The following is an 11,835-nucleotide window of genomic DNA, read 5'->3' on the forward strand; positions in this document are numbered from 1 at the left end:
AATTCTATTTCCTGGCCTCCATAGGCTGGCGGCTGTTATGGTAAAACGCTGAAGGTTTCCAAGTAGTGGCATTGGGCAGTGGGCCACTAGACCACATCAGGCCATGAAGGCAGCCGGTCCCAGGCAGGAAGCCACGTGATGGGTGAGAGACAGAGATGGATAGACAAATAGGCATGCCATGCAGAATGAGGTTGGATATTTAGTTAGTAGGTTATGGAAGGGAAGGGGAAAGGGGGTAAGGGAAGAAGGAGGAAGAGCAGAGAGAGGCAGAGAGAGAGAGAGAAAGAGAGAGAGAAAGAGAAGCAGGGGAGATGGGGAAGAGAGGATCCATGGCAGCAGCTGCCTCTTCAGGAGAGAGATGGAAAAGAAGGAACTCAGGTTGGGAGTAGAAGGAAGATCTGCTTGCCTCAGGGGACAGAGGAAGGCATGAGTAGGGCTTGTCTCTTAAAGGGACAGGACAGACCATTACAAGGAGTTCAAGGATCCATATCATTCTCTGTAATCTCTCACTCTTTGCCTCCTTCTTGTGGATCAAAAAGTAGCTGTCAGCTATTGCTCTAGCACCATGCCTGTCTGACTGCTGCCAGGTTTCCTGACCACGATGGTCATGGACTCACCCTCTGAAAGTGTAAATTCATGATAAACTCTTTCTTCTATAAGTTGCTTTGGTTATCATGTTTGCCACAGCAGTAAGAGAAAAACTAAGCAAGAAACTTATGCCAAAGAGTAGGCTATTGCTGTCACAAACCATACCATTCTGTATTTGGAAGGAATGTAGAAGTTTTGGGATTTGGGGCTTGGAAAATAGTTGAACTCCGTAAACGGAACTTTATTGGCCATTATCATAGAAGCTTGGAAGACAGTCACGCTAATAGCAATGTGGTCTATGGAGGCCCCGCTTAAGAGGTTTCAAAGGAGAATAGTATTAGTAATGGGACTAGAAATCATTGTGATTTTTGGTAAAAAAAAAAAAATGTGGCTGTTTTTTGCCCTTGTCTTAAGAATATGTCTGACACTAAACTGAAGAGTTTGGGACTAATTTCACTGGCAGAGGAGATATTAAGATCGTCCAATAATAGCTCTGTACTTGGTTATTAGTAATCACTCTTGTGAAGATCTACAATGGAAAAGAGCAGTTACATCAAAAAGAAACACAAAATGGATAGTTGAAGGAGAAAGGGGACAACTGGAAATTTAACATTGACGCCAAGGCTTGTGCTAAAGGAGATGGATAAGAGGCTTGAAGGGAAGTGGAAGAAAGGGAGTGGTAACCTCAGGGCAAGACCCCACCCAACTAAACATCCACATTTTTTTTTTTTTTGGTTTTTCGAGACAGGGTTTCTCTGCAGCTTTTTTTTTTTTTTTGAGCCTGGCCTGGAACTAGCTCTTGTAGACCAGGCTGGCCTCGAACTCACAGAGATCCGCCTGCCTCTGCCTCCCGAGTGCTGGGATTAAAGGCGTGCGCCACCACCGCCCGGCTCTAAACATCCACCTTGTAATAAGAAAATTCCTAAGGATAACTGTTACTAAAGCAACAACCAAAGCAAATCTTATGCAAATGTAATTCACATAATTGATCACAACTAAGTTCTATCCCAAATGCCAGAGCTGTGGATATCTGCCAAGGAGAGCTACAGACAGGGCATGGAATTAACCTAAGAGAGGGAAGTGTGTTACAGTCAGCAAAGCTGTAAGGAAAGAGCCACCCAAGCCTATTAGCATCCGAAATGGAGCAGGATTTGGAGTTTTTCCTGCTGGGTTTTACTCTTGCTTTTGTCCAACACTTCCTCACTATGCCCCCTTTCCTCCCTTATGGAATGGTAATATGTATTTTGTGTTCATTATATGTTGGAAGTATGTAATTTGCTTTTTTATTTTTACAGGGGGTTATAATTAAGAGTGTCTTGATTCTCAGAAGAAACTTTGAACTTTCTAAACTTTGTTGAGATTGTAAAAAACTGTGAGGACTTCTGAAGTTGAACTAAATACATTTTGCACTATGATGTGGCCATAAGCCTATGGGGGCCAGGCAGTGGGATGTAGTAGTTTGAGGAAGAATGACCTCCATAGGCTTATAGATTTGTGGTCTTGATCACAGTGGTGGAACTGTGTGAGAAGGATGAGGATGTGTAACCTTGTTGGAGGGGGTATGCTTCTAGAGGTAGGTTTTGAGGTTTCAAACGTCCAAGCCATTCTCAGCCTTCTCTGGCTTCTGTTTATGGACAATATGCAAGCTCTCAGCAACGGCTCCAGCACCATGCCAGCCTGCCTATTGCCATGCTCCTGACCATGATGGTCATGGACTCTAACTTTCTAGAACTCTGAGCCCCCAGATTAAATGCTTTCTTTTATAAGTTGCCTTGGTCATGGTGCTTTGTTGCGGCAATAGGACAGTAACTAAGATAAGGATGTACCTTCTTCCTCTATGGACTGAGGATGCACAATTGCATTAGTCTGTAATGTTTTGGGAGTCTCTTGGACAGCCCTGATCCCTAATTACATTCTAAATATTTCTCCTTATGTACACAGATAAGTGCAGTCCTCATCTCTCATCATGGAAACTTCTTTTTGCAACAGATGGAAGCCATTACAGAAAACTACAACCAATAAAGGTGGACAGCACTGTAAAAATGAGATCTGAAGTTGTCCTCTGGCCTCTTCATGCACATGCACACACATGTACTCATTCCCATGCACATAAGTACATTCGCATACACACCAACGTGCACACTCACATACACACCCCACTGTAACAAGTCTTTCTCTGTACCACTAGCTCCCAAATAACAACCCAGAGACTTATTATTAATTATGAAAGCTCAACCTTAGCTTCGGCTTGCCCTGCTAGCTCTTATAACTTAAACTAACCCTTTTATTTTAATCCACATGCTGCTGCATAACTCATTACTTCATCTTTCAGTACTGCTCATGCTGCTTCCTCTGCATCTGGCTGGTGACTCTGCCGTCTTCCTCCCAGAGTTCTTCCTTTTCCCTGAAGGGCCGCCTATCCATCCTGCCTAGCTATTGGCCATTCAGCTTTTTATCACACCAATCACAGCAATATACTGTCACACAGTGCACAAATATCCCACAACACCCCACACAAAGAGTGGAATCAAAGCAGGCGTAACAACAATGGTCTATGGATAGCAGGGGAAATTTATGCAGGCTATAATCTTAATTTTGCTAAACTGCTTTGAGTTTCAGTTTTCTCAAGAATGAATCGGAGAAACCAATAGATGTAATGTCATTAGGTTTTGCGACTACTTACTTAATGGTTAGTGTAAAATGTTTAACACGGAGTCTGGTACACAGTAAGAGCTGAATCCAGCAGTAACCCCGTGCTTGACAAAAGCAAGACAAACGATGGCTATCAATGCCAGCAGAGTCCGCCCTGGAGGCTCCCTTTAAGAACTGCAGGTGAATTAGTGTGAACTCCCCATGCCCTGGTCTTATGTAACAGAACAGAATGGACAATCCTGGTTTTGTACAGCTTCCAGATAAACCTTTCTGTAAGGTATGTGATGTCACTACAGTAAGGCCACAAGTTTACTGAGATACTGAGGAATGGAGTTACTGGTTGGAGGCCAGAGGACAACCATATAGAGACAGTCAAGGGGTGGGAAGAGTGGGGGGTGTAAAAGGAATTCTCCACAAGCCTCTTTCTACAAAGTCCAAATACTGGCAACCCAACTTAGAGCCTGCTGCAGATAATTGGTACAAGGGTTTCTGGGGCAACGTGTTCCAATCATCAGCCAGACATTGCAAGCAGGTTATTTTTAGCCTGATTACTAAACGGAAGAATGTGACTTTGAAAGGCAGGCGTTAAGAGTTCTCTTGGGCAGTCAAGCTTGTGTCATCATTACTACCAGGAAGTGTGTTTTCTCAAGTGTTCGAGGTTTTTTGATACAGTTGTGATTGTCAAACACTCTGCCCCCTTACTGTGCGAGTAAAATTGTTTGTCTAATCAGATACTTTGAGTTTGTGGGGAAGTACTTGAGGAAATCTGAGCAGCATAGACCAACACAGATATCACCTTAAATGTTTTGGGTGTGTTGAGGTAAAAGTCCTGCATATTATAAATCGGCGCGATGTTTCCTGTACCTCAGTTATGAGTCAGAGTTGCCTTTTGTTTGGCCTTTGCAGTTGTAAGTGACAGAAACTAATTCAAACCAGCTTACACGAAGGGGGATTTACCCGATATTTAACTGAAAAATCCTGAGGATTCATGGTTGGCTGGCTGGCTGCATGTTTTCAACCAATGACCTGATTAATGGGCTTCCTTACCTCTTGCTTCCTGTCCACTTGTGTTGGTCTTACACTCTTGTGTTGACTCATCTTTGAATGTCCCCAGAAGACCTTGGCATAGCCTACCAGCTTAGCATCCACACAAGAAGGCGGTAACTTCTTGAACTATTTCATCAAAATTTCTGGCTGAGTCTGGCTCATTTGTTGTCCCTCTTCCATCAGTCAGAGGACTGTGTGGACCACATGCAAGACCCATTCTACTTCCCGCCTCAAAGATACTGCGCCTGTGGTGTCTATTATGATTTGAATGAGAAATGGTCCTTACAGGCTCACATGTTTCCACACTTAGTCCCAGCTGTTGCCATTGTCCGGGGTGGTCACAGACCGCTACTACCTAGGACATAGCAGGCAAATATAAACAAGTAAGGTCAAACGTTGAAGCTCAGAGGCCATCCCTTGCTCTCAGTTCCATCTCTGATTTCCTGATTTGCCAAGATGTGAACAAACCAAGCCACACACCTCCCCATTACTCCTTCCTGCCAGGATGGCCACACCCACTGAGGTCATGAGCCAATCTCAATCCCGCCCCGTCTTCAAATTGCTTGAGTTAGGGTAATCTGTCAGAGTACAGAGAAAACATAAGACCCAAAGAGGATGGCATGATCACTAGGGAGGGAAACAGAAAGCCTCCTGATGTCGCTATCCTGGAAGTCTGCATTTCCCATTGCTTCCTTATGGTTAGTCCACCAAAGGAATATATTTCTAAAATTGCGCATTTCAGTGAGAACAACTTCAACTGTGACTTTTGAAGAATGCCACCTCACAGATACTGAAACAGTGCCCAGCCAGGTAGCTTCCAGGATCGGCTTGGGTGCTCCCTGGTCTCACCGGTTCCTCTGGTCTGCTGTGTTTGTTAGTTGTTGCTAATTTCCACCTATGCATCTTCCGTATTATCACAACATGGCTGCTGTTACTCCACATGACATAAAGGTAGAAAGTGGGCAACAGAATGGTGGAGGGAAATTATCTTCCTTATGATGGTACTCTCTTTTAGTCAATGAAGGAAGAAGTTTTATCTGAAGTTTCTCAGAAGACTTCACGTTATATTGGTTGTAATGGTGTCAAATGTCCCTGGATTCATATGGCAAGAACAGACTGGACTCAACTTGTGCCACATAGTGTTAATCTTTATTCAGAATCAACTTTTGGAGATGTTTCTTAGATGGGTAGGCAGGTTTCTTGACACAGAATCATTATTTGCCTCAAATGCACATGTCCTGAGGTCCCAAGGATAAATAATGCGAAATGCTTTCCGGTTGCTTTGTAGCACTTGTCAAAGACTTTTGTATCTATCAGCCTTCTGAGTTCTCTAGAGGACTTCCACACTTGCCTAAACCTGTGGTACGGGATCGTGTGGGGGTTAACTTTAACATCACATAAACCAGATAGTGCTATATGTAGGCGCTTGCACGTGTAAACTTGTGTCTGCCCATCCAGGAGGCAAACTCAGGTCGCATTTAAAATGCCCTCAGCAAGAATCTTTTCTCAGACATTTTGGATGCCACTGCTATAATGGTTAACATGGACGTGGTTAATTTGCAAAAGAGAAATTATGAATCATGATGAGTGTTCCCCCTGCCATGAGCACGGTATGTGACTGGGAAAACCAGGACTTCGTGAAAAACTGTCACCCAACAGAGCCCTGTATTCAGCTGCCCTCCTGCTCCAGCAAGGAGGAGGAGGGCATCTTATGACAGAGGGGAGGTGAGTTCTGAACACTGCGTAGGCTTCTCCTGAGCTTGCCACCTTTGTGTTTACCTGCTAAGATGTGCAGATGCATGAGGGTAGGCTTTGATCTAAGACTTGCTCGCACAGTGACTTCTTATCAGAAAACAAGCTTGAATCATAAGGGGCCCGTCTGAAGTGCAAAAATATTTATGGAAATAACCACATTGTTTGGCCAAGTAGGCTGAAGGCTCTCACCATGGAACTGGCGTTCTGACAATAGACTCTAGGGAACAAGGAGATAACTCACAAGCAGGGAGTTCATTTCTTGAAGAGACATGTCCATCAGTCTAGAATACACTGGGATCATTCATTTCGTTCTTTTTCTGTTTGGAATATTTTCTGATTTATTGGATAATCTGGAAGAAAAGTCTTAGCTATCAAAATAAAATCTCATTTGATTTTGTAACTAATGACCTGATTTATTGAAGATTTTGAGTAAATTTGAGGAAGTTCAGGGGGAAAAAAATCAAACCCAGTTAGTTGCTCTACCTCTTCACAGGTAAGGGTGATTTGCTGAGACACTAGGCTCTCCGGTATCAGCTGGGTGCTTCTGTGCGCTTCCATGGTTTCCTGTTTTAGAATGTCATTTGACTGACTGGGGAAATCATGGTCCTGTAAGACGCATGCTGGGAAAGTTAAGTCCTTTGTGGGACTAACCCTGCTTTTGTGTGACATCCACATATTTAGTACTAAGCTGCAAAGTGGAGGGAAGCTGGGAATAAATGCAAGCCGAGTCCGGCCCGATCCCTTTGAGAAGAGGAAGTGGGTCCTTTCTAATCTTTGACACACAAAAGCACATTGCTTGATAATGGATATTCCACAGAAAAAGCAAAATGCAAACAAACAACATCATTTTGCTCTAGCCTACGTACAGCGTCAGTGAGATTCCAACTATGCACATGGTGGGAGGAAAAGAACGGCGTTCTTCCCATCCTCAGCTCGTGGCCGCTGCCCACAATCTGAGCTTTGAACGCACAAGGACTGATCCACTTCCACTGCTGCTTCTTCCTGGGCTCTGGAATTTGGACTTCAGTCCATGTTCGTTGTGGCTGCTGTGCCCGTGGTGCCCTCGTCTGATCTTTGCTTTGTGTTTGAATATGTGTATGTGTTTGTTTGTGTGTGTGTGTGTTTGTGTGTGTGTGCACATGTGGGGTGCCTGTGCTCATGTGTGGGAATGCATTTAGAGGCCCCAGGTGTCATCACTCGCCACTTTATTCACTGAGGAAGGGTCTCTCAAACTCAGAGCACATGATATGGCTAGTTCCACTAGCTGGCGTGCTCCAGGGATCCCTGTCAGAACCTTCTGAGTGCTGAACTTCTAAGCAGGCCTCCACACCCAGCCATCACGCATGCGGGTGCTACTGACCCACGCTCCAGTCCTCATGCTTACTCAGCAAGTGCTGTATCCCAAGTTATCTGAGCCTCCTCACCTGTCTGGTTTTTATTGTCTATATCTTCACGCTCCTGTTCTATGTGTGCGCATGTGTGGGTGAATGGGTGGATGCATGTGGAGACTAGACACCAACATCAGTTTTCTTCTTCAATTGTTTCTCCATTTCAGTCTTTAAGATTGAGTCTCTCATTGAATCCGGAGCTCATCAATTGGCTAGACTACCTGTCCCGCAAGCCCCAGGCATCCTTCTGTCTTCATATCCTCAGAGCTGGGATTCCGAGAGCCCCATACCACAAGTCCAGTCTTTTATATAGGGTTTGGGAGATGCAAACTCAGGTTCTCGTGCTTGTGGGGCAAGCACTTTACCAGCTGTGTCTTCTCCAAACTCTTCGTTTGCTCTTCTACAGAGAAATACTGTGCTCTTCATCTAGACAATTTATCTTTGCATCAATATTTCTAAGGCTTGTCCTTGTCTGTCGTGAGCTTCATTTTGAAGGCGAGTGTCGCTACAGTCATTTCTTCTGGTGAAGGGATAAAGGAGATCAGTGTCACTTTACCTGTATGTTGGCCAATCAGATGTTCCTGCAAGCCTGCGTGGCCAATCAGATGTTCCTGCAAGCCTGCGTGGCCAATCAGATGTTCCTGCAGGCCTGCGTGGCCAATCAGATGTTCCTGCAAGCCTGCGTGGAGCCATACAGCTGCAGACTTCCAGTCCTCTTTCTTCCCATCCCTTGGCCAGGGCGGGCCCTTCCTTGAGTTAGGTTATACACTAACACCTTTACTTCTCTGTTAGACAGGGACCTTGATCACCGGTCTTTATGTCTCTCCTGCCCTAAGGACCTTAACCAGAGCTTTCTCCCAAGAAAATAACCACATTTGTTACCCATGGAAACCCTTTTAGAGGACTGTTTAGGGCTCTGTTGAAGGGGAAAGGAGTTGGCTTGGCTGCAGCCATACACAGGGGTGGAAGAATACCTGGCAGGCTAAAGCATATTTATTGCACAGGACGGTGTGGCAACTGTAACACAGGGGACAGTGTGCAGCAGTTTGCTGGGGTGGAAAGTGATGCCAGAAAGCCTGCACCAGACAGAGGTGTCTACATGTTCCCCCTAGGGCTACGCGAAGCCTGTATTGAAGAAGAAGCAGGAATAAACTCAAAGAGGGGCACTTCAGGAGAAGGAAGAATTCAGACTCAGTCGGAAATGGAGAGAAAAAAATAGTTTCTGGGGATGTTTGAGGTATAGAGCCTGAGAGACTTGGTAGACTATAAAGTCCTTTCTACCCAGGAGTTACATAGAGCTGGGGCAGATGGAGTTCTGCTGTGTCTTGGTGTTTTTGTGTTTTGTCTTTTTAGAAACCTCCAGAGTGATTTCCAGGTGGCTGCGGTAGTTACTAGTTTACATCCCCGCTAACATTGTGTAAGGATTCTCCTTTTCCGCATCCCTACCAGCGTTTGTTGTCATTTGTATTCCTGATCGTGGCCATTCTGACTGCCATGAGATTAAATTGTGAAGCCGTTTGAATCTTCACATCCCCGATAGCTACGGATGTTGAGCACTTTTTTTTTTCTTTTTTTGAGACAGGGTTTCCCTGTAGTTTCTAGAGCCTGTCCTGGAACTAGCTCTTGTAGACCAGGCTGGCCTCGAACTCAGAGATCCGCCTGCCTCTGCCTCCCGAGTGCTGGGATTAAAGGCGTGCACCACCACCGCCCGGTTTGTTGAGCACTTTCAAAAGTATTTCCTAGCCACTTGTATTTCTTGTTTTGAAAACTTTCAGTTCAATTCCATAACCCATTTTAATTAATTGTTTGCTTTCTTGAAGTTTAGTTTGCGATGTTCTTTGAATATGTGTGACACTGATTCTCCATCAGAAGTACAGCTGGCCAGGGTTTTCTCCCGGTCTGTGGCTACCTCTTCACTCCATTGACAGTTTCCTTTGCTCAGCAGAAGCTTTTGTACTTTCACATACTACATAAATCAGTGGAATAGAATATCCCATTTGTGACCCATTTGTCCTGCTTCCTGTGCTGTGGGAGACCTATTCAGAAAGCCCATAGCCTTCCCCTATATGTTAAAGCATCTCTCCACTTTATCCTCTGGCAGCTTCAGGGTATCAGGTCTTAGGTTGAGGTGTTTGACCCACTGGAATTGAGTCTTGTGCAAGATAAGAGAAAAAAGGGATTCAGTGTAATTTTTCTGCGTGTTGATATCCAGTTTTCCTAGATTTATTTGTTGAAGATAGTATCTTCTATCCAACATGTATTTTTGGCATCTTTTTGTTTTTAAAAAAAAAACAGGTTGTTTTATTTACGTGGAATAAGATCTGGGTCCTCTCTTCCACTGATCTATGTGTCTGTTTTTTGTTTGTTTGGTGTGTGTGTGTGTATGTGCCATGTGCCATGTTGTTTTTAATGCTGTATTTTTGTAGTATAATTTGAAATATGGGTAGGTGATTCCTCCAACAGCACTCACTTTATTTGAGATTGATTTGGCTATCTATTTTTTTGTGTGCCGTCACATAAATTATAAGATTGTTTTTCTTTTTTTTTTTTTTGAGACAGGGTTTCTCTGCAGCTTTTTTAGAGCCTGTCCTGGAACTAGCTCTTGTAGACCAGGCTGGCCTCGAACTCACAGAGATCCGCCTGCCTCTGCCTCCCGAGTGCTGGGATTAAAGGCGTGCACCACCACCGCCCGGCATAAGATTGCTTTTCTATGTTTGTGAAGAATAGTCCTAGAATTTTGACTGAGATTATGTTGATTCTTCAGATTGTTTTTGGTAAGATGGCCATCATCACAACATTAATTCTACTCAATGAGCCATTTTCTAGAATCGTCTTCAATTTCTTTCTTTAGTGTCATGAAGTTCTCATGGTAAAGGTCTTTCATTTTCTTGATCATGTTTATCCCTGAGTTATTTTTTGTTTGATTTTTGGATGATGTAGGAAATGAGATTATTTCCCTGATATATTTTTTTAAATGTATTTATCATTGGCACATAGAAGTCACTGATTTGTGTGTGTTAATTTTGAAAAAACTAAAGAGGGGGGAGGCTATTGATGTAGAGTATGAATAGACATACCCTACATGGGTGAGCAACGCTGCTCCCAGAGGACATGGAATATTAATGAAAATCTCAGTACCAGGTACAAGTTACCTCCCTGTGGGTTATCCTATGGGGTCAGAAAGGCCCCAGAGGCACCCAAACAATACAGGATATTGCCATTGTTTTAGGCTGCAGATGAGAACTGGATGGTAAGACCCTATTGCTGAAGACACAACTCTCTCTGGAATAAGTACAGAAAGAAGCCAATTTCGAATTAACCAGAAAATATTCACCCTGCTTACTAGTTTACATAATTCCATAAGATGCTATGCAGTTTGCTGGGGGAGAACAGTCATCATTGTTCTTACCCTGCTGTGGGCCATTCATGCTACAATACCAACCTGCTGCCAAGATGTATATGAGACACGCTCTCTAGCAGGGATTTCATACCTGGTACTATAAACATGGTCAAAAGCCCATGACTGGGAAGATCACGGGCCCAGGGAACCTACCATTGTTTCGTTAAATGACTGTGTTGTGACACTACCCTCTTTGTGTTAATATATGTTTATTTGTGCTGCTCTCAGTTTTGATCAGAGAAGCTTTCTTTTGCAGGGGGTAGTGGTTAATACAGACAGTCATAAGTAGCCAAAATGCCGATTATATGTAACTCTGAGCACTCAGTTATGGATGGATCATTGATATCAACCTCCTACCATCCACAGCTCTAAGAGCTTCATAGAAGAAGAAAGAATGGAAGAGGGAGCAGATGGAAAGAGCTATGAAACGCAGCAAATCTAAGCAGTCCCAGCTGCCTGCAGAAGACCTGAACATGATCAAGCCAGTGGTTGGGGGAGGGACTCCTCGGACTCTAGCCATAGCAGAGTCCAGAGCTACTGCAGGAAGGATCGTCACTCACTGATACGGTGTTTGTTCCCTAGTGAACTGATGTAGGTGTGTCTTCTATCTATCTGATGATTTCATTGGTTAATTAACGAAGAAACTGCTTGGCCTGATAGGTTAGAACATAGGTGAATGGAGTAGACAGAACAGAATGCTGGGAGTGAGGCAGATGCCTCGGGCAATCGCCATGCCTCTCCTCAATGAGAGAGATGCGATGGAGCCAGCCACCAGGTCAGACATGCTGAATCTTTCCCGGTAAGACACCACTCGTGGTTTTACACAGATTATTAGATATGGGTTAGTCAAGATGTGAGTAAGAGGCTGAAACTAATGGGCCAGGCAGTGTATAAATGAATACAGTTTGTGTGTTGTTATTTGGGGCATAAGCTAGCCAGGCAGCTGGGAGCTGGGTGGCAGGAACACAGCCCACTGCTCGCCTCATCACTATAATAAACGACTGT

The sequence above is a fragment of the Arvicola amphibius genome, chromosome 2, assembly GCF_903992535.2.
Source record: "Arvicola amphibius chromosome 2, mArvAmp1.2, whole genome shotgun sequence".
Taxonomy (NCBI): Eukaryota; Metazoa; Chordata; class Mammalia; order Rodentia; family Cricetidae; genus Arvicola; species Arvicola amphibius.